General features: G+C 37.7%; 1 pseudogene; it reads left to right on the plus strand.

The window, feature by feature from the left end:
• The first annotated feature begins 358 nt into the window (after window positions 1-358).
• LOC143665981 (protein tyrosine phosphatase type IVA 1-like) lies at window positions 359-2,499 on the plus strand (annotated as a pseudogene).
• Window positions 2,500-8,386: the final 5,887 nt, after the last annotated feature.

Here is an 8,386-nt window from a genome sequence, read left to right on the forward strand (position 1 = left end):
CTTGATGGTGAATTCTTTGAGATAAGGAATATACGGAGCTTATTTAATTTTGGATCACCAACATCTATTATAATTATTAGTAAATGTTAGATATTAAAGGGTTTAAATGATTTAATAAATGGAGAAAAAACTTTTGTTGAATGGATGTGAATAACAGGTACAACTTAGCTGATCCCATCAACAATCCATGGTATTGGAACATAAGGGGAAGGGATGGCATTTTGTTCTCTCTGTTAGTACAGTCCAGTGAAATACTGTGGAGATGTGTTAAGAAAGAAGAGGGGGAGAGAGTGAGGCTATGGGGGAGGGAAGAGAAAAATAAAGGAAGGTCTTGGAGCAATCAGGAGGGGGTTGGGTCATGGGTGACTGTGACAAGTTTGCCTGTACAGGAAGTACAGGTGTGAAAACAACTGGAGGTGGGGAGGTTAGGAAATTAAGATAGTTTTTGCCTAAAGGACTTTTAAAAAACAATATGAAAAATAGAGAGAAAACTGAGGAAAGTGGAGTTGAGGTGAGGGGGCTTGAGGAGAGTGGGAAATGTTTGAAATAGTTGTAGTGGCTGAGGGGAAAAGCTGATTGAAAGTAACAGCTGCCTTGCAGACTTTCTGGAATAAGGCCAATTATGATTTAAGTAAAAGTAAACGCACGGATGAGCAAGGCTGAAAGTCCACTTGGGGCTGAAAATTATGAATTCTAATTCTGCATCAAATACTGTGTGAGGTGTTGTGGACCGACAGAGATGAGAAAATCAACGTGCCCTCAGAGAGTGTCTGCTTAGTTAGGAGATGGGCGTCTGACCTTCCAAAATATATTTAGTTCCAACTTTTGTTTTGTTTTGTTTTTTTGCATGGGCAGGCACCGGAATGGCAGGCAAGAACTCTGCCACCGCGCCACCGTGGCCCGCCCTCCGACGTCGTTTTCTAAAACCATCTTATTAAAACACTGCCACCATTGCATATAACACGGATGTCAGGGCTTGTCCTGTCCATGTATGAGAAGCTAAGCTACCGGTTACACTGTCGGTTATGGTTATGCAAAATAATTTTGATATCCAGGCACTTTACTCCCAAAGCTGTGCTACTCAACTGTTGATATACCTCAACAAAAAATAAATTATCTTTCTGGATTCATTAAGAGATGCGTTACTATAAATAGTGTATTTTTATCCGTTAAGCAAATCGGGGCGCCTGTTTGCTTGGGGCGGCTGCAGGCTCCGCGCGAGCAGCTCCGGGCGGGGCGGGGCGGGGCAGGAAGGGGGCCACTGCCACCTCGGATCAGCTGTGTGCTCAGGCCACAGCCTTCAGTGAGGCAAGTATTCCTTTCTGTGGCGTCCTTGGCCACACATTTCTGCAGTTTTCAAAAGGCAGTGGAGATTACTGCCAGGCATTGCACGAGTTCTGTGCAGAAAAGTGAACTGAAGAAATTCATTCCTACTCCACCGAGAAGCCCCGGGTGAGAGAGGTTAACCTAGCACAGCAGTGCTGAGTTGAAATCCACCACAGAGCAGTTTCCAAGACTTGGATGGGCAAACCTCAGGGCATTTATATGCATTGCCTGTGTATTGCTGGATTGGAGAATGACTGCTTTTGCTTTGGAGGTTCACCGCCTCTCCCATTACTCCGGACTTCATAATGAAAGCACTGAGAATTTTGAGTGGGGTAAACTGAAGTAGAACTCAATTTCCTTACATCTTTTCTGTAGTCAATATTTTTAATTCTTTCCTAACCCTACTGAGTGTTTTGTTTTTTTTTTAAAACTAAATTGATGTGGTTGCAACGAACCACCCAGCTCCTGTGGATACAAGAACATGAGATTTCTTATTACACACTGTCGAACCAATGCAAGCTTAAGCAGATTTCTAGAGGAACTTAAGAAGTATGGAGTTATCACAATGGTGAGAATATGTGAAATTACTTACAGCATTGCTTTTGTGGAGAAGGAAGGCATCCCTGTTCTCTGTTGGCCTTTTGCTGATGGCGTATCATAGTTTAACCAAATTGTACATGACTGGTTAATCTTGTGAAAAATTAAGCATTGAGGTACTTTAGCTTTAGTGTAGGATTCTCCCCTGCCACGCGGGAGACCCGGGTTGGATTCCCGGCCTATGCACTTCCTAGAAAGAAAGAAACAAACAGACAGAGACAAACCAACAAAAATTCAACAAATGGTGCTGCAATAACAGGATACTCACACAGAAAAAGAATTAAATATGACCCCCTTCATAAAGCATACCAAAAAAAAAAAATTAAGTGTTGTGAAGAATCTGGTTGCTGTATTGCTATTCATTGTGTTGCAGGTCTTGGGAGAGTACCAGTGCTTGTTGGCCTAGCGTTGATTGCAGGTGGAATGAAATATGAGGATGCAGTACAGTTCATAAGAGAAAAGCCATGTGGCACTTTTAACAGCAAGCAAATTTTGTATCTGAAGTACTATTATCCTAAAATGCAGCTGCACTACAAAGATTCCAATGGTCACAGAGACAACTGTTGCATTCAATAAAACTTAGTGTGAGAGATTAAACATCTAAAGCAGTGATGAAATGCATTTATCATTAGTACTTTGGAAGTGTAACTTGAGAGAGGACCTAATTTGTTGTACATATTAGCCAACATGTTGGTGAATAGGTCTAATGAAGCTTCTATAAGGAACCTTTTATTGAAAAGCAGTTTTACCACACTACAAGCTTGACGGAATTGCATTCTCTATATTGGGTTACGATCAGTCTATTTGGACACTTAGCAAAAGATTCTTGCTGCTCAGCACTTAAAATGTGCTATTATTTGAAACAATTGACCTTTCCTAAAATCATGCAATTTTATGTCTTCTTTAAATCTATTCCCATGCCAAAATATTATCAATATATAAGAAATTTAATTAAATGCAAAAATACCCAGCACAATACTTGTGTATTTTTAGTATAATTCAGAACTTAAAATCCCAGGAACTACAAACACTCTAGACCTTATATGGTTCATTCCTTCAGTCATTTCAAACATTGAAAGTAGGGCCTGCATGGTTATTTGCCTGCTCAATTTATGTTTACATCTCCCACATTCATACCAGTATACATCAGATTTGTGCAACCATTGAACTTTGGTGATGATTATTTAATGTCTATCTGTAAATCTCATTTTGTGACTTTAGAGGAAACCTCCATTTTGAAAATTTGCATTGTACAAAAAAAAAAAACACACTTCTTTAATGTCTCCAGAAAAAAAGCCTTACCGTTAATTTAATGTTTACATTTTGGGATGCATCTTAACCCAGAGGGCTTGCCAAATGAATGAGAAGGGCTATTAAATGTTTAGTAAAAAACTTCTTTGTCATGTGCAGATACATGTAGAATATGCTCTTCAATTTAGTAAACAGTTTTTAGTAGAAATGCTTTCATGGTATGCTATTTGTTATGAATAATTCTTTCTCTTTTTTTTTTTTTTCTTTAACATGGGCAGGCACTGGGAATCGAACCCGGGTCCTCTGGCATGGCAGGAGAGCGTTCTTGCCTGCTGAGCCACCGTGACCCACCCTGTTATGAATAATTCTTAATTGTAAAATTATTTAGCTTCTTGTAATATTTTCCATACCTATTGGAAGTTTTTCTACCAACTATTATTTTTGTTAGACGTGTGATTTTTTTTCCTTCTCTTCCCAACCTCTCTTGCAAAAAAAAAATTAGGTTTCTGCTAATCAATTCAGCAGTCATCTAATATTTTATATGCCTTTTTCAGTTGTGTATCTTAATATCTGGATACTTGATCATTTGTTTTATTACATAATTGATAAAATGGTCATGGGCATTACTGTTGGTTCAGCCATATATTTATACTGTCTGGGAATGTGTGGTTATAGTTCTGTGGGAGAAGTAATTTGTCAGTGCTCAACAGCTTGTAAAACTGAGTGTGAGAGTTTAAACATCTAAATCTGTGATGAAATGCATTTATCGTTTAAAAAATTAATGAATTAATGAGCAACTCAATCCTGTTGATATAAACTGATTTTACTATGGTACTTAAAGTTAAAATGTTTGTTCCGGTTGACCTAAGAATCAAACCAAATCTCCTTGGAGGGAAACTAAGCAAGTTAAACTCAGTCAGGTGTGGGTCCCCAGAGTTCACACAACACAGGAAACACATGCAAGCAAGCAAGAGGTACGTTTGATTAAACACAGTATCAACCACAACTAGACCAAAAAAAAAAAAAAAGTCTGTTCAATTTAAATATGTAAAAAGTTCCCTTAGTTACTTTTCAAAATCTTATGAGAAACATGATGGCTTCCAAGTTCTGTCTTGCAAAGTAACTCACCCTTTCTGCATCAAAGCTAGTCTCCGTATTGGTAAGGTATATTTTAAAGAGGTTTTTCAGAAAGAACTTAGGGATTTACCTTTTCAAAAACCAAAAACAATTTTCTTTAAAGACATGTGAACATTCATTGCAAACCTTTCTTTTTCATTTATAAATTTCAGCTAAAAAGCAGTATGTTTTTACAAATCTGTTTCTGAAAATAGATTCACAGCTTTATTTTATACAAACATTTAAATAAAAAGTTAGAGTTAATTGCTGAAAGACCATGGGACAAGCAATTTTAAAAGTTATTAAAGTTCTCACTTTTCATCTTCTTTTCTGTCAAATTCAGTTCTGCTTTTTATTTCTGATATTACTTTTTGAGGATCAGTTCTTCATTAGTAGGTATTCTTTTTTCTTTGTCAAGGAATTGATCCTCAAAACACCCACAGAAGTGCAAACAGATATGCTCGGAAAATACTCTTTGAAAGCATTGCCTGAAACAGCACAAAACAGGAAACAAACCAAATATCCATCCATCTTGATTAAATACAGCAAATCTTTACAAAGAAATACCAATAGCAAGTAAAACAAATGAGATAAATCTGTATGACTGACATGCAAAGATGTCCAACAATAGTCTCAAATGAAAGACAAAACAGCTGTTGACAAATATGTTCAGAATGATCTTATTTTATTTTTATTCTTGTTTTAAAAATACAGTTGAGTACATTTAAAGACCACATAGACCCAATGGTACATAAATTGTTTCAGAGTACAGAAAATGAAGAAAAATTTCCAAAACTTTTTATGAAGCAGGTATAACACTGATATCCAAATCTGTAAAGATAACATAAAGAGAGAAAAAGATAGACTAATATCACATATGATTATTGTTGCAGAAATTCTAGATAAAATACTAGCAAAAAAGATTCCAAACCACATAAAGAAAATAATTCATCATGACCAAGTGAGTTTTATGCCAGAAATGTATGGATGATTGACTGTGAGGAAATACATTGATATAACTCACTTATTAGTACATCTAAGGATAAGAGCATATAGTTATTTCCATAAAACTGAGAAAGCCTTTTAAAAATTTAAGAACCAGGCAGTGCGATGTTGGCTCAGCAGGCAATGTTCTTGCCTGCCATGCCAGAGACCCAGGTTCGATTCCCGGTGCCTGCCCATGTTACAAAAAAAAAAATTTAAGAATCATTCCTTATAAAAATTCCTGAGAAAATAGTACTTGATAAATACTTATTATTGTAAATTGGATTTTATAAGAAGTCAGCATTTTACTTAATGCAGAAATATCTTAAATGAATTACTACTAAAGTCAGGAGCAAGGCAAGGATGGCCACTAAGTCCACTGTAGCTTTATGGGTAGTATTAGCCAATGCAAGATGACAAAAGGAAACAATTAGAAGCATAAGAATTGGAAAACAAGAATTAAAGCTATGTATATTTGAAGATGATACGAGAGTACACCTGAAAATTCCAGCAAATTAATTATAAAATGAATTTTAACAAAAGAATTAAGCAACGTAGCAGGATATAAAATTAATAGCCTTCAGATACATAAAAAAAATAACCAGTTAGAAGATAAAATTGACCAGAAAACTGCATTTACAAAGGCAACCGAAAAAAGATAAAATACTTAAGAATACACCTAAGAAGAAATGTGAAAAATTCATATGAAGAAAATGCAAACCATTGGAATGACACAAAAGTAGACCCAAACACATAGAAAGGTACCCCTTGTGCTTTATATCAGTTCTCCACTGAATGAAGCTGAATATGAGAATGATAGAGGGAGGAGGCCTGGGGGCACAAATGAAATCAGAAGGAAGGATATATGATAAAGACTGAGATGGTATAATCTAGGAATGCATAGAGTGTATAATGATAGTGACTAAATGTACAAATGTTAAAATGTTTTGCATGAGGAAGAACAAAGGATTGTCAATAATGCAGGGTATTGGAAATAGATGGTAATTAATATTTTAAAACTTTATGTGTGAGACTAAAGCAAAAAATGTCTATTTGGTACAAACTTTGTATTTCGACTAGTGCATTTCCTAATATAACTTATGTGGACAGCTTAACTGAACACCATACATACATAGAACCTTGAGTAGGTCATGAGATTTTGTAGGTTTGTCCAGAGTGATGCCTCGATAAATCCTAGATGGATTTGAACAGTGAATAAAAAAATATTTGCAATGTCCCCTTGGGGAATGGTGAGAAAGGGGGAAAATTCAGCTTCCCCAAGTGGAGAAGTCTTGATATTCTCACAAGCAGTGGGGACAACCAAATCAATAGGCTGAGTCCCCAGTCTTGGGGTTTGTTCATATGAAACTTAACCCTGAAAAGGATAGGCTAAGCCTACTTAAAATTAGGCCTAAGAGTCACCCCCAAGAGAACCTCTTCTGCTGCTCAGATGTGGCCTCTGTCTCTCAGCCAACACAACAGGCAAACTCACTGCCCTCCCCCTCTCTACGTGGGAAATGACTCCCAGAGGTGTGGACTTTCCTGGCAATGCGGAACAGAAATCCTAGAATGAGCTGGGACTCAGCACCAAGGGATAGAGAAAACCTTCTCGACCAAAAAGGGGGAAGAGAGAAATGAGACAAAATAAAGCGTCAATGGCTGAGAGATTCCAGAGTTGAGAAGTTATCCTGGAGGTTATTCTTGCGCATTAAATAGATATCCCCTTTTTAATTAAGAGGTAACAGAGAGGCTGGAGGGAACTGCCTGAAAATGTAGAGCTGTGTTCCAGTAGCCATGTTTCTTGAAGATGATTATATAATGATATAGCTTTCGCAATGTGGCTGTGTGATTGTGAAAATTTTGTGTCTGATGCTTCTTTATCTACCTTATGGACAGATGAGTAAAACATATGGATTAAAAATAAATAAATAATCGGGGGAACAAATGTTAAAATAAATCTAGTAGATTGAAATTCTAGTGATCAATGAAAGGGAAGGGTAAGGAATAAGGTATATGTGAATTTTTTTCTCTTTTCTTTTTATTTCTTTCTGAATTGATGCAAATGTTCTAAGAAATTATGATGATGAATATACAACTATGTAATGAAAAAAGAACGTTCCTGTTGTATGTTGATTGGTTTTATTAATAGCAATTTTTTTAAAAGATATCAGTTCTCCCTAATTTATAAATTTAATACAATCTTAAAAAAAAAACTACCAAAATTTTTTTCTGGAATTAGAAAAGTTGAAAGTAAAGTTCTTAGATAAAAATAAGCATGATAGAATTACTAGGAAAACTCTGAAAAGAAAGAGCTTTGGGGGAGGACTACCCCCAACAGATATTAAAACGTATTATAGATTCCAATGTGGCAGAATAGGGGGTTCTAGGATTCAGTTTGTCCTCCAAGGCAGCTAGTAAACAGCCTGAAACTGTCTGAAACAACTCCTTGGGGGATTCTGGAGACCAGAAGAATACTGCATACCATCCAGGAAAGGGCAGAACGAAGAGACGGATAAACTTAGGTGAAGCTCTATGAGGAGAGCTCTATTCTGTGGAGGCTGGTGCCTATCCCCCACTGGCAGGGCAGGATGCCTCAGGAGCCACTTGCTGGGTGGAAATAGAGGCACTCTCTCCCAGGAACGGGCTTGGGGTGGGGATATTGCAGCTTCTGATTAGCAAATTCAAGCTGCTGGGTGCTAGCTCTGGGACAGCTAAATTTACAGCCTATTCAGGACAGAAAGCAGCCAGCAGACTCTGTTTCAACCATATGAAGTGGGGCAGATGTAGTAACCACATAAGGCAGTGGGGACCAGGTTGCTGAAGGGTGGCTCTTCCCCAAGAAAAGGTAGGGGACAGGCAAGACTGGGCACTGCCTGCAGCTTTTGATTAGCGAATTTGGAGTGCTGGATTTGAGCTCCCAGACCAGCTACAGAGTCAACCTACCCAGGACAACGCAGCTGGCAGCCTCCATTCCAACCCCACCCCTGGGGCTAATTGAGAGACACTGTAACTTCTCAGGGCAGTGGGGAACAGGTTGCTAAAGAGTGACTCTTCCCCCTCAAAAGGGAGGGACTTGGCCCTGCACAGTTTGCAGCTATTGGTTACAGAATTC

This window comes from Tamandua tetradactyla, chromosome 22 (assembly GCF_023851605.1).
Source record: "Tamandua tetradactyla isolate mTamTet1 chromosome 22, mTamTet1.pri, whole genome shotgun sequence".
Lineage (NCBI taxonomy): Eukaryota > Metazoa > Chordata > Mammalia > Pilosa > Myrmecophagidae > Tamandua > Tamandua tetradactyla.